At 37.5% G+C, this 24,714-nt stretch overlaps 1 pseudogene; it reads left to right on the top strand.

The window, feature by feature from the left end:
- The first annotated feature begins 15,305 nt into the window (after positions 1 to 15,305).
- Positions 15,306 to 15,712, top strand: LOC102829294 (annotated as a pseudogene).
- The last annotated feature ends 9,002 nt before the right edge of the window (positions 15,713 to 24,714 follow it).

The following is a 24,714-nucleotide window of genomic DNA, read 5'->3' as shown; positions in this document are numbered from 1 at the left end:
CATTGCAAATCCCATTTAAACATTGTGCTAAAGAAATTGATGTCTGTATATTCATTAATTTAGCTAGTTAAATTGTGAGTCAACACACATTTACTGAGCAAGTTGTAAAAACATGAAAATGGCAAATAGCTCTCTAAGACCTCACAACCTAGAAAACAAATGTGTCAGCAAACCAGTCCCAAATCCTAGAGCTGATTTTGAGTCACAGCGGTGCCATGTCTGAGAGCATAGAACTCTGTGTGTTCCATAGGGTTTTCAAAGGCTGATTTTTTAAGAAATCAACCACCAAGATTTTCTTCTGAGGCACCTCTGGGTGCACTGCAGCCTTCCACCTTTCAGTTAGTAGACAATCATGTTAACTCTTTACACCATCCAGGAACTTGAAAATACAAGTCATTACTAATCCATGTGATGTGATAAGTGCCGTGATAGATAGATAGATAGAGGAACAAGAAGCATTTGTAGGAGCAGCCAGGAAGATGTCATTCAGGAAATGACACTTGATTGGGTTGTGAAGGCTGAATGCACGTTTTCTAGATGACAAGAAAGATTCTTGTTGTTAATGTTCTGTGGTCGGTTCCAATTCATAGTGACCCTGTACAGGATTTCTAAGGTTGTAAATCTTTACAGGAGCAGAAAACCTCATCTTTCTCCCGTGGAACAACTGGTAGTTTTGAACTGCTGACCTTGCATTTTGCAGCCCAATTTGTAACCACTACGCTACCAGAGACCCGACAAGGAAGTTAGGAGCCTTATAATCTGAGGTAACCATATCTGAAGGCAAAATCAATGTCCTGTGGGATTGGTGATGACTAAGTACTAGTTTTTGTTTGTGTCTTTCTTTGTTTTTCAGTAAGAAGGGTACTTTTGACTTTGAGTTTCAGGGGGGGAAAACAGCCTCTTTTTTTTCAGTGCTCTGAAATTTACTCTGTCTTTGAACTCAGAAGCATTAGAATTTAATGGTTCCTTGCTCAATCACATGCAAGCATACTTAGAAGGCACAGAGTAAGGTGGTATGAGAGAAACAAGGATACATGCTTCAGCCCCATCATCACCTCAAAACATGTTCAAAGTACATGCATGAGACTAATTCTTACTATCTTCACTTGTAAGGAGCTTGTACTTCTTAGAAACCAGATTTGTTAGTCCTTCTGGTAGTCCATGGTACTTTCCATCTTTTTTGTCAACATAAATTCCAGTATATCCATGGTTCTCTGGTCTTCCTTATTCATTGTCCAGCTTTCCCATGCATACGAGATAATTGAAAATCAGGTTGCTACTCAGAGTGGCTCCAAGAGGTCCTTAGAAGTAGATTTGCCTTATACAATGCATCATTTAATTTCCTGACTCTTGTTTCCATAGGCATTGATTATGGATTCAAGTACAATGAAAACCTTCACAACTTCAGTATTTTCTCAGTTTACATTGTTGTTGCTTATTGGTCCAGTTGGGAGGATTTTTTACTTCTTTGATGCATAATCCACATTGATGGCTTTGATCTTCAAAAAGTTCAGTGCTTTAAATCCTTTTCACTTTCAACAAACAAGGTTTTGTAGTTGCAAATTGCAAGTTGTTAATGAGTCTTTTTCCAGTATTGATGCTACTTCTTCATAGAGACCTGCTTCTTTGATTGTTTGGTTTGCTCAGCATACAGATAAAAAAGTGTAGCGAATATATACTTGACACACAACATTTCTCATTTTAACCATACAGTATCCTCGTGTTTTTTTGGAAAAACTACCACTTGTTCTATGTATAGGTGCAGCATAAACATAATACATAAAATACATAATAAATGCACTTGTTGTTGTTAAGTGCATTGAGTAGTTTCTGACTCATAGCAATCCTGTATAGGGTTTTTGAGGAGCGGTTGTTAAGTTTGAACTGCCAACCATGCAATTCAAATGACCTTGCATACCAGTCCTTATCCAACAGCATCATTGTACCATAAGCATGTGGAAATTCAATACATACCATTAAACAATAAGTGGATCAAGGAAGAAATTAGAAAGGCGCTCAGAAAACATTTAAACTCAAATGAAAATTAGCACAACATACCAAATATTTTGGGATGCAGTAAAGGCAGTGTTTAGAGGTAAATTGATAGCTGTAAGGATATACTTTAAAATAGAAAGCAGATCACAAATTAACAATGTAACTGTACAAGTTGAGGAATTAGAAAAATAACTAAGCAAATGTGACGGAAAAAAAATGAAAAATGACAGAGTATAGATATGTATGTGAATTAAAGAATAGGAAAATAATAGAATCATTGAAACCAGAAGTTGATTCTTTAAAAGATAAATAAAATCAATTAACCTTTCACTAAATTGAAAAAGGAAGTGGAGAAAAAGAAGATGCAAATAACAAAAATCACTGAAAGAAGTGGGAACATTAATACCAACTCTAAAAACAAGAGATTATAAGAAACTGCTATGAACAATTGTGCAGCAATAAATGAGATAATCTAGACAAAGTAGATAAATCCTAGAAACACATAAACTACCTAATTCATCTAAAAGAAATGGAAAATCTCAGCATATCCATAACATGTGAGATTAAGTTAGTAATCAAAAACTTCGTAACAATGACAAAAAGTCCTCAACTAGACAGTTTCACTGGTGAATTCTATCAACTGTTTAAAAATTGACATCAGACCTTCAACTCATCCCTCAAATAGCAAAGGATGGAACGCTTCCTAACTCATTATATGAGGCTAGCCTTGTTTGATACCCAAACCAAAAACACTACAAGAAAAGAAAACTACAAACCAATATCCCTTATAAATATAGATACAGAAATCTTCAATAAAGTATTAGTATGCCATATCCAACTGCATATTAAAAAGATTATCCGCCATGACAAAGTGGGATTTATCCCAGGAATGCAAGAGCAATTCAACATTAGAAAATCTATCTATGTAATACACCATGTAGAACTATAGAGCAAAAGAAAAGAACCTCATGATCATCTTAATCAATATAGAAAAGGCATTAGACAAAATCCAACACCCTTTCATGATGCAATCACCCAACAAACTAGAAATAGAAGGGAAATTCCTCAGCATGATAAAGGGGATTTTTGAAAAACCCACAGCTAACAACATACTCAATGGAGAAAGACTGACAACTTTTCAGATACATTCACGAATAAGGCAAGGATGCCTGTTTTCAAAACTGCTGTTCAAGACTGTACTAAAAATTCTATTCACAATCTGCCCACCATCCATCAACAATTTTACAAGGTAATGTTGGATGAGGTGTCCTTCCCATGCAATTTGAAAACACTGTGTATGCCTTAGTCATTTCACACCTCATCATATTCTACTTGTTTACATGCTTCTCCATCTTCCTCACTGGATGGAAAAAGCCTCAGTGTCAGTGATTATGTATTCTCTGGAATCCTGGTCTGACGCTGTAGGATCCATACTGGACTGCTAAACACAAGGTCGGTGGTTCAAACCCACTAGCCACTCCTTGGAAACCCTGTACAGGATCACTGTGAGTCAGAACCAACTCAACAGCACTTAGCAACACCGGCAACATGTGTTCTCAAGTTGGCACCCTCAAATCCCAGACCATGGCAATCATAGTTCATGAAAAGGACATCATTTTGAATAACTGTCATAGCTCAAAACTGACACGATTACAAAGCTAAACTTAATAAAGGATGACAGATATTTTTATTTTAGTTAAATTGGAACCACATTGAGGCAATAACATTGATACACTTGACGATCCATTTTCCTGCCGCTTTTGTGAATAGACAATATTTTAATGAAAGTTTATTTTGGAAGGATTTGCATTATTTCAATGTCACATAAAGTGCAAACATAATACTTTTATCACATTATATTATATTTTCTTGATTTAATTCATAACAAATATCAGGCCTATTTCCAGTATCTTTTCTTTACCCACTGCAGTCAAGTCGATTCCACCTCACAGTGACTCTATAGGACAATGTATGTAGAAATGACCCATAGGGCTTGTGAGGCTGGACATCTTAGAGGAGTTGATTGATTGCCACATCTTTCTTCCACAGAGGCGCAGGTGTGTTTGAACCGCCAACCTTTATGTTAGTCGCCAAGCACTTATCTACTGCATCTTATTGATAGTACTTAATGCTTTTTTTCTTCTCAACCAGTTCTCTTTCTTCCTATCATTTAATTCTGTTTACTTCATTTTATTTTATCATTTTTATACTTATCACTAAAAGTCAATTCTAGTCAAATTTCCTGAGATCTTGAGAAAATGAAAGATGTATCTTTTCTCTTCTGTCTTCCAAGTTAGGTACAAGTTTTCTGAAAACATGAGTGTAGAAATGCAAACGAAAACATTCCATATTTCACATTTTCAAAAATAGGCTATTTGTCTCTCATTTAGTCTAGACCTCACAATCAGTAAAGTCCATGCAAATAGTAATACAAATCTGGAAGTTTTAACATGCACTTTTTAGAGATGGCTTTATATTGGCTACTTAATAATATGACCTCATTAACTAGATTATAGGAGCTCTGGTAGAGTGGTGGTTACGAATTGGGTTGCTAACCACAGGATCAGTAGTTCGGAACTACCAGCGGTTCCACGGGAGAAAGATGAGGCGTTCTGATCCCGTAAAGATTTACAGCCTCGGAAATCCTGTGCAGGGTCACTATGAGTCGGAACCGACTCCACGGCACATAACAACAACAACAACAACTAAATTATGGAGTCTTGGTGTGGCGCTGCGGGTTAATGTGCTGGACTGCAAAGTTAGTATGAAATGCAATGTCGGCGGTTCAAGCTCACCAGCTGCTCCTCAGAAATCCTATACAGAGTTGCTATGAGTCAGAACCAACTCGACAGCACTTAACACCAACAACAACAACTGATTATATTTCATACTCGTTGTGGTATCATATGTATCAGACCCACTTTGAAATGTTAAAGTATGATCTTTGATTATTATTAGAAAGTAATTTCCAAAAAAAAGCTTTTGACATTAAGAACCTATGGACAAATAGCTTTAGCCCATTTATTAAATTTTTCATAAGCATTATAGCCTTTTTTGAAAAAGAAACAAAGGATTGACTTTCTGGCAGAGAAGCAGTATAACCATTTGAACAAAGAAAAAAGCTTTTAAAAAAAAACCTTTTTTTAGCATATAGATTAGTATTAATTACCATATAATGAGCTGAAAATCCCTGCCAAGAAGCTAAAGTTTGTGGTCCCTTTAATGAGTATTTTCTTTCCACTGAGTGAAATAAAATATTAAGTGTTAGGGATTTGCACTTGGAAAGCATCTCTAAGCTATTTATATAAGCAAGTCAATACGAAAAAGCACATTTTCCATTTATAGCCTTTGTAGTGCATTTATGGACCTGATGTCTCTGGCAGTTTGTTGCTTTTAGTGGTGGTTTTGGACTATGGTGTTGGACAAGCTTGAATACAGCAGGAGTGAAACCTAGCTTTCTCCATCCACACTCCTGCCAACCTTGGACTGGCAGTCACCGCATCTATGCTAAGAGCTCTCGGTTCCCATTTACTTCCCAAGCTGGGGGAAACCACCAGAATATACTTTCTTACTCTCCTCTCCAAAAATGGATCCTGCCTAGAATAGATACCTGGCCATTAACGAATTGACAACAGGCCATCATGTATATGGATTTCGGTCTTATCTCAGTTGGAATGCTTTTGGACAGTTTGCCAACATTGCCACCTTTGAAGAAAGCTGATAATCTACTTCTCTAAAATCCGTCATTGCAAACCCTACTGAGCACATGGTACTATAGCACACATGGGCTCACCGTGAGATGGAACCCCCTCCATGACAAATGCTCTTGAATATTTTTTTGAGGCAGAGAAGTGAAAACATAAAACAAATGTGGCTTCTATATATATGCACCATGACAATAGGCCACAAGCAGTTCTCCTGCCAGGGGAAGAAGAGCTGTCAATAAGCCAGCTTTATGCTTTGGACCCACTACTATGGTCATGGCTCTCAGTCAGTGAGTGAGGCACACAAAAGACCCAGGCCTACAAGATGCAGGACTCCTCAGATGGTTGACGACTCCCTATAGGCTTGGCCAAAACCATAGAACTGCACTGAAAACAATGTTCTATCAAACTTCCTTTCTCTCTTCTCTTTCCTAGGGATTAGGTTACCATATTGTAAGGCTGACTGTCTTGATCACCTCTGGTTCTCTACCAAACTTTTTATTTTCACAGACTTTTCCCCCAATAAATCTCTTACACATTTAATGCTTTCTGTATACCCATACCAATGTAGCTGTTGTTTCACTTGGGAATTAGGTTACCTTGAATATAATGGAACCCAAAATAGCACTGTTTCCGTTATCAACCTACCACACCTCTCTCAAAGTTTGTCGTCCTTCAGTGGCTTATGTGTTATTGTGATGATTGAAGCTATGTCACTAGGACTTCAAATACCAGCAATGTTACTCATAAAAGACAGGTTTTAGCATAGTTTCCAGACTAAGATAGACTAGGAAGACAAAAAAGGCAGTTCACTTCTGAAACATTAGCCTCTGAAAACCCTATGAATAGTAGTGAAGCACTGTGATTTAGTGCCAAAAGATGAGCCAATCAGGTTGGAAGGCACTCAAAACATGTACAAGGAAGAGCTACCTCCTCAAAATGCAGTTGACCTTACAAATATGGATGGAGCAGAGCTTCCAGGGCCTTCATTTGCTGATGTGGCATGACTCAACATGAGAAAAAACAGCTACAAACATCCACTAATAATCAGAACATGGAATGTATGAAGTATGAATCTAAAAAAATTAGAATTCAAACCTAAATGGACCACATAAAAATTGATATCCTAGACATAAGTGAACTGAGATGGACTGCATTGGCCATTTTGAATCAGACAATCATAAGGTCAACTATGCTAGAAATTGTTCATTGAAGAGGAGCAATATCACATTCATTGTTAAAAAGAACATTTCACTGTTTACAAAATGGTGCCTGGAGCAAAGAAGCAAGCCCTGACCATCCCAAAACCAAAGCCAAGAAGGAATCGCTGAAAGGCATTCACAGCCAAAAAAAAAAAAAAAAGATCAACACATTATCCAAACTTCTGGCCGCCCAAGACACTGAGATTCAGAAGGCAGCCCAAGTGTCCTTGGAAGAACACCTTCAAGAGAAACAAACTTGACCACCATGCCATCATCAAGTTCCTTCTGACTACAGAGTCAGCCAAGATGAATATTGAAGACAACAACACACTTGTGCCTGTCAAGACAACTCTATGACATTGACCTAACTAAGGTCAACACCTTGATCAGGACTGATGGAGAAAAGAAGGCATATACTCAACTGGTTCTTGATTATGATGTGCTGGTGTGGCACTGTAGGATCAGCACTGGACTGTAAGACAAAAGGTTGACAGTTCAAATCCATCAGCTGCTCTTCGGAAACCCTATGCAGGGTCACTATGAATCAGAACTGACTCAATGGCACTTAACAAAACAACAGCAACCTTAGTACAGTTGGTTAATTTTAAATATAAATTCTTTCAATTAAAAAAATAAAGAACATTTCCAGATCTATCCTGAAGTACAACACTGTCAGTGATAGAATAAAATCCACATACTTATAAGGAAGACCAATTAATGTAACTATTATCAAAACTAGGCACTAACCATTATTACCAAAGTTGAGGAAACTAAAGATATTTACCAATTTCTGCAGTCTGAATTTGATCAGACATAAAATCAAGATGCATTAATAAGTGCTGGTAATTGGAATGTGAAAGTTGGAAATAAAGAAAAAAGATCAGTGGTTGGAAAATAATAGCCTTGAAGATAGAAACAGTGCCAGAAATTGCATTAAAGAACTTTATAAGACCAATGACTTATTCATTGCAAATACCTTCTATCAACAACATAAATGGCAACTATATGTGTATACCTCACTAGATAGAATACACAGAAACCAAATCAACTACATTTTTGGAAGGAGACAATGAAGAAACTCAGTATCATTAGTCTGAACAATGCCAGGGGCCAACCGCAGAAAAGAGCATGAATTGTAAATTCAATTGTAAGCATATATGCAAGTTCAAGTAGAAGCTGAAAAGAATTAAAACAAGTCTGTGAGAGTCAAAATATGACTTTGAGAATATGTCACCTGAATTTAGATATCATCTCAAGATTTGACATACTGAACATCAAAGACCTAAAACCAGACAACCTGTGGAATGATGTGAAGGATATTATACATGAAGAAACCTAAAAGTCATTTAAAAGACAGAAAAGACCAAAATGGAAGTCAGAAGAAACTCTAGAACTTGCTTTCAAGCTTAGAGACACCAAGGAAATGATGAAGTAAAAGAGCTGAACAGATGATTTAAACAAGCAGTTAGAAAAGACAAAGTATTATACTACAAAGATCTGAAATTACCTGAAATGAATCATATTATAAGATCCTGGATAGAGTGGGGGAAATATATAGAACAAAATTCAAAATCATCAAAAACATCAAGTTTACTGGTTGAATTGAGATGGATAGAACCCCTGAAAACATGGCCCTTAGCCATTCTTCAGGTCCGGATGGCTCACTTTTCAGCCAAACATTATAGTGCAGGTCTATAAGGAAACAATAAAACTAGGGAGGTATGCACACCTTAAAATAATCAACAATTTGAGATCAAAAGCGTATAATTTACCCAAGAACAAAGTTCTAAAGAATTAGAAAAGAAGGAGAAATGGAAAGAGGAAGCACATGCAGGGTGTGGAATACGTGATGTCGCGTTGCAAGAATTGCAGTCAATGAGATGAAGCAAAATGTGTAAGAATTGTTAAATATAAAACTCATCTGCCTGATAGCGCCTCATCCAATTCACAATAAAAAATTGTTTCAAAAAGACCTGGAGTTAGAAAACAAAAAGGGCAGAACACACTCTGCATTTCTCAAGCTGAAAGAAATGAAGAAAAGATTCAAGCCTCAACTTGAAATATTGAAGATTCTATGAGCAAAAATGAGCCCTCATGTCATGCTGTAGGATAAGCAAGGTTGGCGGTTCAAACCCACCAGCTGCTCTCATAAATCCTGTACAGGGTCACTATGATTCAGAACCAGCTGAATGGCACTTAACAACAACAGCATGGGGAAAATATTGAACTACACAGGAAACATCAAAAGAAAATGGAAGGAATATATACAGTCACTGTAACAACTACAACTGGTTGACATTTCTCAAGCTGAAAGAACCAATGAAAAAATTGAAACCTCAAGTTGCAATACTGAAGAATTCTATGGAGTCCTGGTGTGGCACTGTGAGTTAATGTGCTAGGCTGCAAAGTTGTTTTGAACCACAAGGTTGGCGGTTCAAGTTCACCAGCTGCTCCTTGGAAACCCTATACAGGGTCACTATGGGTCAGAACCAACTCAACTGCACTTAACCACAACAACCTGGGTAAAATATTGAATGACTCAGAAAGCATCAAAAGAAGATGAAAGGAATACAGAGCCACTGAACCAAATAGAATTGATTGATGTTCAATCAATTCAAGAGGTACCATTCAATCAAGAACTAATGGTATGGAAGAAAAAAAGTCCAAGCTGTGCTGAAGACATTAACAAAAAACAAGCCTCTGGAAACTGGCAACATAAAAACTGAAATCTCAACAAACCAATGCACTGGATGCCCTCACTCATCTACATCAAGAAATTTGGAAAACAGCTACCTGGCCAACCTATTAGAAAAGATCCATATTTGTGCCCATTTCAAAGGAAGGTGAGCCAACAGAATGTGGAAATCATTAAACAATATCATTAATATCATATAAAAGTAAAATTTTGCTGAAGATAACTAAAAAATGGATGCAACAGTACATCCACAGGGAGCTGCCAGAAATTTAAGCTGGATTCAGAAGAGGACATGGACCTAGGGTTATCACTGCTGATGTCAGATGGATTTTGGCTGAAAGCAGAGAGGACCGGAAAGATGTTTACTTGTGCTTTATTGACTATGTAAAGGCATTCGATTGTATAGATCATAACAAACTATGCATAACATTGTGAAGAAAGAATATCCCAGAAAACGTAATTGTGTTCGTGAGGAACCTGTACATAGATCAAAAGGAAGTTGTTGAGGCAGAATAAAGGGAGACTAAACTGTTTAAAATCAGGAAAAAATATATACCAGGGTTGTATCTTTTCCCCATACTTTATCAATAATTCAAGAAACAAAATTATATGAAGAAGAACATGGTATCACAATTGGAGGAAATTTCATCAACAACCTTCAATATGCAAATGACACAACCCTTTTTGCAAAGAGGACTTGAAGACTTGCTGATGAGGATGAAAGAATACAGCCTTTAGTATGGATTGAATTCCATGTAAAGAAAACTAAAATCCTAACAACTAGACCAGTAAATAACATCGTGATAAACCAAGAAAGATTGTAGTTTTGTTTGAATTTCAAAGAAGCATAAATCAAGAAATCAAATGATGTATTGCATTAGGCAAATCTTCGCAAAAGATCTCTTTAAAGTGTTAAATGGCAAAATCACTTTGAGGACTAGTGTACACCTGATACCAAGTCATGGTATTTTCAGTCACTTCATATGATGTGAAAGTTGGACAATGAATAAGGAGGACCAGAGAAGAACTAATGCATCTGAATTATGGTTTTGGAGAATATTGAAAGTACTATGGACAGACAGAAGAACAAGCATTTCTCTTTTGGAAGAAGTACAGGCCGAATGCTCCTTAGAAACACTGGGATCTCTATGAGTCAGAACTAACTTGACAGCACTTAACCCTTTAATGTCTCTCCATAGCTACTTTCCTTGTCCACTTTATGTACACATGGAACAGGGTGATAACGAACCTCTGACAGAGTCTTGACTGTAAGTTTCATCCATCTTTCCCCTAAGAAGGATGAGCATGGCCCTAGGGTCCTTCTTTTCCATAGTTTACCAAAAGCCTAGTCTTTGAATTTCATGGCATGTGTAAATCTCTAATTACAGGCAATTCCTGAATTCATCTGTTTCTTACCTGTTTTAAGTAAAATTTGTACATAGAACAATTAGGTACAGTTCATATCTAATATCAGTCAAATGATTGTCTTTGTATATCATGTATAATGTACCTTTCTATGCATAAAAAATTTAAAGAAACACTTCTAGATAAATTAAACATCTTTAGCATAACAACATAGCTATAATAAAAATGTCTTGATGTGTGTCAAAAAGTAGCACCCATTTGTTTTTACAAAGCATTATGTAAACTGAAATTTAATATAATAGGCTTTACCAGTGAATGTCAAGGAGCTCTGGTAGCATAGTGGTTACAAATTGGGCTGTGAACCACAAGGTCAGCAGTTCGAAACTACCAGCTGCTCCATGGAAGAAAGTTGAGGCTTTCTGCTCCAGTAAAGATTTACAGCCTCAGAAACCCAGTTCAGGGTCGCTATGGGTCGTAACCGACTCGACAGCACTTAACAACAACAATCAGTGTATGTCAAGGAGCTCTGGTAGCATAGTGGTTAAGAGTCCAGTTGCTAACCTCAGGGTCAGTGGTTTAAAACTACCAGCTGTTCCACTGGAGGAAGATGAGACTTTCTATTCCTGTAAAGATTTATAGCCTGGGAAATACCATACAGGGTCACTGTAAATTGGAACTGACTCCATAGCACACCACCACCACCACCAGTGTATGTTGATTAGATATTCGAAACCTGAGGACTGTCTGTATTCTGACTTTACATGTACACTTTACATGCTGTTAGCTATTCTGTCACATAGTAAGTGCTCAGCAAAGTTTAGTTTAGCCATTATTTGCATGAGGTAAATAAAGACTGAATTCTTCAGGCTAGAGAGCTTAAGAATAACCATCAAAAGGTCTTCAGTTTCTAACTTAACTAACTCTAAAATTTACTCCCCACAGTGCCATCCCTATTTTTTAAAAATATTTTTAAGTTACAACTACCTTCTCTGACATATCTTCTATCTTTTCTCTAGGTCTGTTCTATTATATTATCTCAGTGTCTTTGTTTTGGCCTTTTTTCCCCAGTCATTTACCATTTTCCATCTTCTAGCTTCCCTGGTCTTCTCTGATGTTTACCAGTCCCCTTTCTGACCTCCACTTACACTGCCACTCAGTCCTGGGTTCTTCCTGATGCTCCAGTCTGCAGGACCATTATGTGGGAGCATAGACTCATGCAACCTCCAGACTTCCTGCAATCCACACAGATCTAGAACAACTGACTAAGTAATGGTAATTATTAAGCATCTAATTCCTGCATATTTTTAATCATTTCTACTTTGAGATGTGAAGAAGTGTTTCCAGCCAATTTATTCAGATTATATAAACACATAGCAGTGCTTAATTTCACTTAAGGAGCTCTGGTAGCATAGTGGTTACGAATCGGGCTGCGAACCTTAAGGTCAGCGGTTCGAAACTACCAGCCGCTCCGCGGGAGAAAGATGAGGCTTTCTACTCCCATAAGGATTTACACCCTCGGAAACCCTGTACAGGGTCGCTATGGGTCGGAACCGACTCGACGGCACTTAACAACAACAACAATTTCACTTGAATTTAATTCAACATCAGGCAATACAGAGGTTAGAAAAATCTTACATAAGCAGCAAAGGTTTTTTCAAACTCACAGAAAATAATCTTAGTCTCTGGGTTTGTAAGTAGATTGTGTATGGCACCACATACTATAAAGAAACACTCAATATACTCTATTCAGGTGAGTACCTCTATGTAATATTTTTAATTTCTTGCTTTAAAAAATTTATATTCACCTTTCTTTACTGCTCAACCCTGTTGATAGTCACATTTCCATATACAGTTATCAATTCAAAACGTTTATTATTATAAATCTTTTAGATGTCTCATAAAAGAATTCTTAGAAACAAAAAATAGAGTATGGAAGTTTTGGCCTATCCATAAACTTGAAATGTTTCATCCTGAGGTGGTTCCCCAGAATCCAACACTTTTTATCTATGTGACCTATAACCACTTGCTTGATTTTTCCAGCACTCAGTTACTTCATTTGTTAATAGAAGTTTATAATAAACACATGGTAGGATTGTTGTAAACATCAGAGAGAATGGATATAAAGCAGTTAACTCAGTGCCTACTACTTACTAGCCACTCAAGGAAAGGGAGTGATCAGTGATCGTGGTGATGATGTTGATAATTGTGGTGATGATGTTTATAAGGAGAATGTAGAAGTTGAGGAGATGAAAGGAATGGAGATGTATTCATTTTCTGTTGCTCCTAACAATTTGTCACAAGCTTTACCAGCTGCTGTTGAATGCTGACTCATGGAGACCCAAATGTGTCAGAGAAGAATGATGCTCCATAGAGTTTGTTGAAAGCAGATCAGCAGGCCTTTCTTTGGCTATGCCTTTGGTCTAGACTTGAACTTCCAACCTATGGGTTAGCAGCCAAAGGAAAACCATTTGTACCACCCTAGGACTCATTTAACAAATTTAGTGGTCTAACTAATAACGTTCAAATAATAATGTTTTCTCTCCTGATTCTGTAGGTCATAAATCTGTGGCCTCAGTTAGTTTCTTTGAGTCTCAAACAAGATGTTGGCAGGACTGCATTCCTTCCGGAGAGAAGGATACATCTCTTTCTTTGTCTCTTCCTGCTTCTAGAGACTGACCACATTCCTTGATCCAAAGTTTTGTGAGGTTTTTCCATCTTCAAATTTGACAATACTTGAGCAAGTCCATCTAGGGCTTCAATTTTCTATTGCCTCTTCTGCCACATCTCTATGACCTACCCATTTGCTTCCTCGTCCACTTGTAAAGGTCCACAAGACTTCATCAACTTTAGTCAATTATCTCCCTATGTTAACATCCATAACCTTAATTTCATCTCCAAAGTTCATTTTTTCCATGTAATATAATAGATTTCAAGAAGTAAGGCATAAAAATTTGGGGGTGGTAATTATTTTGCCTACAAAAGGTAAGAAAAATGTCTATTATTAGAGAGATAATGTATAAATTTTGATATTGGATTCTAGATGATTTAGCTTTTTTCTTGGTATTTAAAGGATACAAGTTTACATAACAAGGCTAATTTGGTGCAGTGAAAAGAGCACTAATCCCTATTCTATAACCCTATGTAGGTCATTAGATTTGTTTTTTTCCCTGGTTATTTATTCATAAAATGTCAGTCTAATATTCTAATAAATTGTTTCCATTTCAAAATGCTGTGTCCCAGCAAGAATACACTTAATAGCAGTTAGAATAAACTAAATAGCAGAATCAATCTGAATATGCAAGAGATTTCTGAATCCTTTCATGAGTTAGAATGACACTGGTTCACCAAAACTAAAGATGAACTTGGGTCTGTACCTTAGGGTCCCTGACCCATGTGGAGAATTATAATGCGAATGAAGCCCTGGTTTATTTTTCAATGGATTAGAATCCCATTGAAAGACAAGTATGTGTTGTCCATTTCTCAGCATTCAAGTCTCCTGCTGTGAGCAGTTTTCCCTTTGAATGAGCAGGAATGCCAAGCAATGCAGGGGACAGAACCAAGCCTGACAAGACAAGAGACATTATACGAACAAATCTATTACTTCTAGGTACAGGAATGCTTTAACATCTGTAAAAATATGAACATGGTTTCTCTTTAGCAATTCCTGAGTATAAAAGTGTCCCATGTGGGAAATGAATTCTTAAATTTTGTCTACTCTTCTATAATTTGCCATTTGTCTTTTACTAGTATTTGCAAAAAAGATGTTTTCTGTACCTAAATGTTTGGATTGGAGTTTCCCACAGTACATGGACTCCTGTTGTGGTGCTGTAGGATAAGCATTGGACTGTGAACCTCAAAGTCAGTGGTTTAAACCTACCAGCTACTCCTCAGAAATCAGGAACAGAGTCACTATAAATTAAAATCAATTTGACAGCACTTAACCACATCAAACAATTACAGTACTCAGGTGTTAGTTTATTTATAACAGCAAAACTACTCTTTCTTCAGTTAACTGTTGTTGTTGTTGTTGTTGTTAGGGGCTGTTGAATCAGTTCCAACTCATGGTGATCTTATACACAACCTAATGAAACACTGCCTGGTCCTGTGCCAGCCTCACAAGTTAAGTTTGAGTTCATTGCTGCTGCCACGGTGCCAGTCCATCTTGTTCAGTCAACTAGACACCTTAAGTGTATTGTTTTTTAAAAATATTGTATTGTGTACACAACAAATTAGATCTCCATTCAATAATTCATACACAAGCTTCATCCCAGGTGAGGAGAGAGGAGCTGCAGGATGCTCATAGTCTCATAGCCGCTCAGGGTGTTTTGAACTTCACCTATAAAGATGGGCTGAATTTTCCTTGACCACATCGGTGGCACCCACCTGTTTTTCTTTGCGAACTGCGATATGATCCTGACCAACCACTCCGAGCTCATCTCCACTCACTTCACAGGTACCACTGGGCATTCCTTTTAAAAAAGGGTAGCTAACCTACAGTACAGTGAAATTCAAGACTGGGTTATGCTCACGGGACACCACATGGTTTGAGATGTGAGCTGCAAAACTGCAATAGCAAACTGTGATGGAGCTATGAGTTTGCCACTGAAGACAGCCAGCACTGTAATGAAGGCTGTGTGATCCCGGAATGCGCTCTAGTTCAAGAAAGTGACAGCTTTGAGGAGCATGTATCATCTGATAACTCTAGAAGAAAAAGAGAGAAATACCATGTTTTCCCAGGTCTTCTTTATTGAAAACAAAAACCTACTTACATACACTGTCACCTTAACATCAGAGTGAAATTCATGGACTGCAGAAAAAGAGCTTATGAGAATCTTTAAAAAACTTTTTTTTAAAGAATTTAAAATAATTTTTCCATCCAACAGCAGTGTGTAGAGAATATTATGCAGATGCCGTTAACTTTTTTGTTTTGTTTTTTCCCTGTTTACATCTTGAGGCAGGATCGTTTATCTGCAGCTCTATAGTAATAGGCTAAGTGAGGACAAAAATCTGGGCTATTAAAGTGAAAAGTGTTTCATTTCAATTTTTGAAAGGAAAATAATGTCAAGAGCATGGTTTTTAAACATATTTAGGCTTCATTTTTAAAACTTTTTTAAAAACTCAGTTATTTCACCTGGTTTGCTAGCTTCCGAGAATAGATCCAAATGTGTGACCAGCGCTAAAGGCCCAGTGTTGGCATGGCTTGTGTTGGCCACTGTGCCATATTTCCGTTGGAGCTAAGCCGTAGCACCAGAGCCCATTCTTCCTTGTCAGTCTTGACCCAAAGATAGTCACCATTCCTAGTTATTTGTCACCACATAATTGGTGTTGACTGGAAAGTTTACCTGAAATGGGGCAGAACTGTGTGGTTGTCTTTTCCCATGTAACTTAAGCATAGTAATATAAATAAAGTGATAGTTGGGAAAAATTTTCATACACAAATTGTTTTGTAACATTGGTTACAATCCTTGCAATGCTTCAGCAATTTTATCATTCCCATTCTGCCTGTCCCGTTTCCATTCATCCAGTTTTCCTGCCCTTCCTTTCCTTCTTGTCTTCGCTTTTGGGCAAATGTTGACTGATCTCATATAGATGATTGTTTAAAGAAGCACGTTCCTCATGAGTATTATTGTTTTTAGGCCAATCTCTTGTTTGGTTGAAAGTGACCTCTGGAAGTGACTTCTGTTCCAACAATCTATCAATGTAAATATAATCTCTTTGATGAATTTGAGTTTTTTCTACACTGTCCCCATTCTTACCTGGGCCTTCTAGTGACTCCTGGTCAGAACAGTCCATAGTGGTAACCTTGCTCCATCTAGCTCTTCTGTTCTCAAGCTAGAAGAGGTTGTAGTTGGAATGGGTTATTAGTCCTGTAAACGAATTTCTTCCTTGAGTCTTTGGTTTCATTCACTCTTTTTCTCTGATTGGGAAGAGATCAATTGTTGTATTAGGGGGTTCAAGAAGTTTGTGGAAAAAATGGAATTTCTCCGAGAACTTTCATAGGCTCCATGTATCTTAGATGCCTACTTGTACGGTTTGCTACTCACTAAATTAACAATTAGAACTTTATCTTTGTTAACTTGTTGTTAAGTGCCATTGTGTTGGTTCCTGCTCATAGCCACCCTGTATAGAGTTTCTAAGCAGCAGCTGGTGGGTTTAAACTGTTGACCTTGTGGTTCACAGTCCAGTGTTAATCCTACAGCACCACACCAGAAGTCCTCTTTATTAACTAAGTTACGCCAGTTGATCTAGTTATCCCATGATAAAATGGGCCTGAGCATTCAAAATGAGTAAATCATTCCCAAGAGGTATTTGGGTATATCTAGGAAGTATCTCTAACTGTGCTTTCTATATGCTTTATTGTGTATATGACTATATATGAAGCATATGCAAGCATGTGTATGCATGCTTACTTGCCCACAAATATACATATATGTGTATGTACATGTACTCCCAGAGGCCTTCCCATACCCATATATCTACCTATGTAACCACTCACATATATTCTGCTTACTGTTACAGTTTTTGCAATATTATATATGTTATGGCATTTACTGTTGTCCTTTATTCTTGTATACCTCTCAGTGTCTTCACTGACTTGTCCAATTGTGCTGATTTCCCCCATATTATAGATTGTCTTTCTCATCATCAGAATTATCATGTGTCTACTATCTATTAGAGACAGATGAGGTTTTCTACTCCCTCAAAGATTTAAGGCTTCAGGAAACATATACAGGGTCTCTATAAGTCAGAATGAAGTTGGTAACACTTCACAACAACATCTATTAAATAGGAGAAAGATGAGGCTTTTTTCTTTCATAAAGATATGCAACCTCAGAAGCTGGTCGCTATTCATTGGAACTGACTCCCCAGCACTCAACAACAACTATCTAGTAAGGGATTCCATCTTCTTCCATCCCTCCCCAACCCACCCCTGATAACCATCAAAGAGTGTTGCTTTCTGCGTGTATATTTTCTTGGTTTTTTTTTTTTTTCTTTCTTTCTTTCTTTGTTGGTTTATTTGTTTTTGCTTTTTACTGATAATTGAATGAAGGTTTACAGAGCAGGTCATCAGTTTTACATTAAATAAATCATATACTTTGCTTCATTACAATGGTTGAAATCCCTCCTTGTACCAACAGTTAGCAGTATTAGCCTTTCTATTAACTTTAACTCTTGCTTTCCTCTCTGTGTCTCCTATTACCTTCTGTTTTCCTCTGTCAACCTGCCCTGTTGTCAAGGCCAATTGTCCAGTTGCTGGGAGTGTTACTAGCTCTCAGCTAAGTCCCTCTTTGGGAACTGGCATCAGCCAACGAAAGTCAACTCACTCAAGGTCTCACACCTCCACTCCAATGTTCTCTTTGGTCTCAACCAATCTCACCAGCTGTTCCTCAGGAGAAAGATGAGGCTTTCTGCTCCCGTAAAGATTTACAGCCTCGGAAACCCTGTACAGGGTCACTCTGAGTCAGAACCGACTCCACGGCACATAACAACAACAAAATCTATAGATATAGTTGTTTTATATAGATATAGTTGTTTTATACATATATATATATATATGTGTGTGTGTGTGCTCTGGTAGTGTAGTGGTTACGAATCAGTCTGTGAACCGCAAGGTCAGCAGTTCGAAACTACCAGCTGTTCTGTGGGAGAAAGATGAGGCTTTCTGCTCCTGTAAAGATTTACAGGCTTGGAAACCCTGTACAGGGTTACTATGAATCGGAACTGACTCCACGGCACATAACAACAACAATCTCACTGGAAGCTTACCTCTCAGCTCCTAAGCTTCTGGTGAAATTGGTTGAGGTCTTTCCTGAAATCCTGTCGCTTTTAAACTTCTCGTTCTGCTATATGTTACTTCCTTCACACCCACATATCTGTTTCAGAGTTTGCATCTGCTGTGGTATTGCTGGTTAAAAATTGGTTTCATGCTGACTGATGTCTTCTTGTTGATTGTGGCTGTCCTTTGATTCCAGTCACCTATGTAGAATGCCGTCCATCTCAATCCTTGAATGTCTAATACTGTATTGTTGTTAGGTGCTGTTGAGTCGATTCCAACTCACAGCAGCCTTGTATAGGGTTTCTGAAAGGCTTTGCATGCTCACCGGAGCAAAAAGCCTCATCTTTCTCCTGCAAAGAGGCTGGTGGGCACAAACAGAGGGCCCTGTGGTTAGCAGTCCAATGCTGATCATCTGGTGCCAAAAAGTCTCAGCTTTCTACTACAAAGGGAAAAAAAAGTATGCTAAAGTTCAGTCATTGCTCCCAAGATGTGGTTGCTATATTAGAGAGGCACTGGCCTCAACTGATGGCAAATCTACCTCATTCCTTCCAAATTTTAGGCATATGCATTGAACTTTATTTATAGATTGGGGATCTTGGCTTACTTTCTTGCCAAAAAAAAATGTTAGTTAAGACCACGTGAATCTGTTATAACAAACAAACAAAAACAACTTGGTTTATTGATTCTGACTAATAGCTACCCCATGTGTGTCAGAGCAGAGAAACATAGGGACTGCAATGTCTAATTATTGAGAAGTGTGTCGGGGATGACATATGCAAGCACTGAGAAGCTGTGGCCCTGTGACAAAATGGATGAAAATCCAATTCCGGAGCCCTCCTCAGGATTGCGAACCATGGACCCTGAGGGCCAAGGAAGTGACCTCCTGACGTCCCGGGTTCATAGGTTTTTGCGAACTCACTTGATGGCTACCTCTGTGCAATTCTCTTTAGTCTTAATATTGTTCATTCTGTACTTTTTCTTTATGCTTCTAACTCCAGTAATTGTAGCTTTTGGGAAAATGTTAATGTACGCAATGCCTCCTTTAATGGCTCCACTGTAAATGTCACTGCCTTGAAGGTATTAGCAGTGTGTGGGGTCCTGGGAACAAATCTTTTTGAGGAACAGGCTATAGCCACCAGGGATGAATGTCAGAACTGCTCCCTATCTAACTATTCTTTTATGTTTGATATTAACTTAAAACATGAGCTCTTGATGTCCATGTACAATAATAAAACCGAACTTCTGCCTAGAACCGAGGCAGTAAAACTTCCTCATATGACTCAGGACGAACAAGGGCAGGTTTGCTGGGATTATGCAGGGAGGTTCTGGAGAGGAACTGCCCAGGGTATTCACTTGAGGTGGAGTGGTAAATTCTGGGAATACTGGATTAAGGGACAATGGTGGCAGCCCCTTCAAACTGCCCCCGGGTATAATAAAGAAGATCCAGATGCTCTTCTTCCCCCTGAAGGAATATGGAAATGTGATGATAGAGAGCATTGTAGCATTTGAATAGAGGATAAGGAATGTGAAGGTGAGACATCCCCCTCTTGGAAAGGTTGAGACTCATCTCTCACCTTCCCTGGGACTGTAGCAAGAAAGGATTACTGGCTTAACTTATCTTAAAGATTGTCTCTGTGAATCATTAAGCATTGTCTTATCTGAATAATCCCATTCTTCTGTAAAGATCTCTTCCTTAAAGAGAGAGAATTAAAGACTGGGGTAGAGCTAGTTCTGCATGCATTCTTGGCAGCAGGACTATCTGCCTATCAGCTTGTATCCACTTTGGTCTCCTAGTGGTTCTTTCTCTCTTGCCCCTCCAGACATCCCACCTAGAGTTAGTTTTGTGTGCAATGTCTGCAGCAGAACTGTCTGCCCGTCAGCTTGCATCATACTTGTGTGTCTGTCTCTTTGTGTCTGTATTGTCTCTTTGTCTCTATGCTATATCTTTTGCCTACCAGATCTCCCAACTTCGTGAAACCCACTTCCCTGTCAAGGCTGGACCCCGACAGAAGTGGATCATCAGGACTTTCTTCTGAGGTACACAGAGGTGTGGCCTTAAACCTCCATATCTTTAGCATCCGAATGTTGTAATGGTTTGCACTACCCAGGAACTCTAAAGATTCATTAGAAGGGTTTAGTAATGAGATCATTGAGGCTTCAGTGGTAGAATCTTACCTTCCATGGGAGATACCTCAGTGTGATTCCTGCTCAGTGTTCCACTCTGTCTGCTAGTAGTGAATTTCATGTTGCTCTGATGTTGAACATATTTCAGGAGAGCTTCCAGACTAAAATGAACTAGTAAGAAAGTCCTGGTAATCTACTTGTGAAAATCAGTCAGTCTTCAGATCTGCAACTATTGACAGATGGGAATAGGGTGCATTCCAACTCCATTGCAGCTAACAACAAGTAATGTGGAATCACTAAGTAAAGGAATTCTAGATGCTAACCATTCTTCTTGGGCTGTTTCTTGGGTTCTATTAAGACTGGCCACATACACACCCCATTATCAATCCTGTATATCAAGTATGTTGGAAGAAGTAATCTCTATCTGACTACAAAAGATCGTGATACTCAATTCAGATCTGCTCAAACAAGAAGGAATAAAGAATTAAAGTGTCAAAGAAAATCTGCTTCACCTATATTCACTTAGGCAAAGAAGCTGGTAGTCTCTTTGAAATAAACAAATAAACAAATGGATAATATGATAATTTTTATAATAAATTATAAATAAAACATAAAGGTTTAATAATAAAGTTTATAAACCAACAGTATTTTTTAGACAACTTCAATTACTAATGATGCATTATTCCTTTTATCAACATTTACACATTAGAAATTTTCAAACATTCCTTCCCTAACAACTTTAATGAAATGCTTTTAAGTCTTTCTTTGCAAGTTGTATGAAGGCATATGTTTTTCGTGAGTCTAAGCTTCTATTTAAATGTTAACTAGTTTTCATATTTTATGATTTCTTTGTTGTTCATATATCTTCCCCAGCCATCTATTATTCATTCCTTATAGTACTTCCAACTTCCCAGTAACTTCCAAACTTGTCAGTTTGTTTGATAGTTATTTAGTACTCAACTACCAAGAGTTTTTCATCATAAATTCTAAGCTTTTAACATAAAACCTTCACTCTTCTACCATACAATTTATCACTCTTCAAACTTTAGTCTCTCTTTTTGGAATTATTACCAATAGAAGGACCTTGTGGTTCTAGCAAACTCTAAAACTGAACTCTTTGTGGATGTAAAAAAATATATTAAAAAGTACTTTGTACAAAATTACTATATATTTTATGTAAACAAACCTACAAGATTGAAAATAGGAAACAAGAGATATCAATTTATAATAAAGTCAACTACAAAGCAAAAAAAAAAAAAAAAGGAATAGTGTAGATAAACAATTTCCAAGTGGCAAGGAAGTCAAGTTGATATAAAAATAAAACAGGCTATTTGAAGCAGGGAAAAAAATGAATAAATTACAGGGTAGCCTCAAAGAAAATTAATACAGCTACACATCAAAATTTTTAAAAAGAGGAAAATCAGAAAGATTTAGTAAACAGTAATACAACAGGAATGAAAATGAAAACAAAGCCCAAAACAAAATGAACTCAGCACAGAAAATTATGTGGAACAGAAAAACCAGCAGCACCATAGAAAAATGATAGCAATCAATTCATTCCTGTTGATAATTATACTGAAGTAAATGGATTAAATGAACCAGTCAAGAGACATAAAGAGCAGAGTGAATAACAAAACAGGATCCTTCAAAACGCTGTATATAAGAGATACATCAAAAAGATGGAAGCAGCCTAAATGCCCATCAACAGAAGAATGGTTAAGCAATTTAATCTTGCACACCCTAGAATACTATATAACGTTAACAATGAATACGTGACACACTTCACAACATGGATAAACCTGGAGGACATTGCTGTTGTCGTTAAGAGACCTGAGTCCAAATGGTAGATTCCCTAGTCTTCTCTTACCTAGAACACTGCAGGGGATAAACCAGTAAGTAATCTAATAAGGAAGACCACATTGTCTTATTTTATTTATGATAAATGAGTGGGAGTGGGGATTTTTCAAAACTAATGTTCTATGAGATTTCCTCTTGATTTATTTTTATAATTCTAGTAAAATCTAAACTTTTAAAGACTATTCTATAATTGTAAATGATACTTCTCCAGATCAGAAATTATAACTTTTCTTAAATTCTGTTTTTTCCAAATGTCCTCAGGCTCTGTGCCACTATTCTATTGCCTCCTTCCGTTTGGTTCCAGTTGTGACATATCCACCTTGTCTTTTCTCTATCTCAGGATATGAAAGATAATGAAATTGTGCCCATGGATTGCAAACGCAACGAAATTTGTTAAATTATTTCACCAGGTTTCGCATGGCACTCTTCACTTCCTTACAGTGCTTAATCCTCCACTTTGGAAATGCTAACGGATATTGGTCCTACACACTGGCCATTCCAGGAGTCAGGTGGAGATTTTGTACTAAGCCACATCAGACCACCATATAACAAATAGAGGAAGTAGATGTTGTTGTTGTTAAGTACCGTCAAGTTGGTTCTGACTCATAGTGGCCCTGTATAGGGTTTCCAAGGCTGTACATCTTTGTGGGAGCAGAAAGTCTCATCTGTGTCCCATGGAAAAACTGGTGGACTCAAACCTTCAACCTTGTGATTCACAGTCCAGTGCTTATTATACAGAGCTCCCATACTCTAAAAGCAGGTAGATAAGGTAGAAATAGATCCAGTAAATACAATGAATACCTGTGGGGAACTTTGATCAGAACCCAAAGCTTTATGTTATTGTTAAGTGCCATCAAATCAGTTCCAACCCATGGCAGCCTGTATAGGTTTCCAAGGAAAAGCTGGTGAACATGAACTGCTGACCTTGCAATTCAAACCAACCTTGCAGTTCAGCGCTTAAATTCACAGCACACCAGGACATGGTAAAGTCCTTCCCAAACTTCCCAGGTGTTGTTGTTAAGTGCCATTGAGTCCATTCCAACTCATAGTGACTCTGTATAGTATTTTCAAGGAGAGACTGGTGGGTTTGAACCACCAACATTTTGGTTAGTAGTCCAGTACTTAGCCTACAGCACCCACCAGGGTCTCCTTTCCCCCAGATATTGGCCCTGGTGATTTACACGAACAATAACTGAAATGATAGACAAAACTTGAGTCAACGGGCATCAGAAAGAGAACAGTTACTTGCTTCCTCCTGCTTTGGAAGTCATGAAACAAGTACATAGTCTATTTCTTAGCTTCTTTACTATTCACAAATTTCCTGCTTCTAATAGCTCCCTGCTCAACTATGAAAATAAATCTCAAATTCAAACTCAGAAAACATTCATTTCAAATCCAATTTTTAAGCATAAAGTGCAATTTTAGCCAAGCTTATTTTTATAAACAGAAACATGCATGCAAAAGCATTCTGGGCTAAATACATTTATAAAAGCAAACCCTACAGTATATTAAACATATTTAATCAACTGTATTTAATTCATTCAAAGAAAGAAAGATATAATACCTGGCTTTGATAGTCAACATATGTCCAGATATTTTTATGATCGCATTTTCATAAAACCCATGTATGAAGTACTAATCTATTTGCCTTGGAGGGAAATACGTGAATAGTTGAATATGTTATAAGAGTTGACAGGGCTCTGGTCTAAGTATACTTACCATAAAAGAACAAGATGGAAATAATTCTGCATTGGGAGAGCTGCTTTATATTGGGGAAGTTACATCAAGCCTCTTCTGTTTTATATATCAAGTTCTTAATTACCATGCTCAATTTGTGGGAGCCCAAACCATTCTGTCTTTTTTAGATTACCTAGGACAAGAATTATATGGTGAGCTTTTGTTTCATTTGTTGTGTATTACATTAGTTTAAACTAACAAAATTAGTTTGACCAGCCCTATCCTTTTCTCCTATAGTATAACATCTTCATATTGATT

This window comes from Chrysochloris asiatica, unplaced genomic scaffold, assembly GCF_000296735.1.
Source record: "Chrysochloris asiatica unplaced genomic scaffold, ChrAsi1.0 scaffold00036, whole genome shotgun sequence".
Lineage (NCBI taxonomy): Eukaryota > Metazoa > Chordata > Mammalia > Afrosoricida > Chrysochloridae > Chrysochloris > Chrysochloris asiatica.
This window is presented reverse-complemented; position numbering and strand designations above follow the sequence as displayed.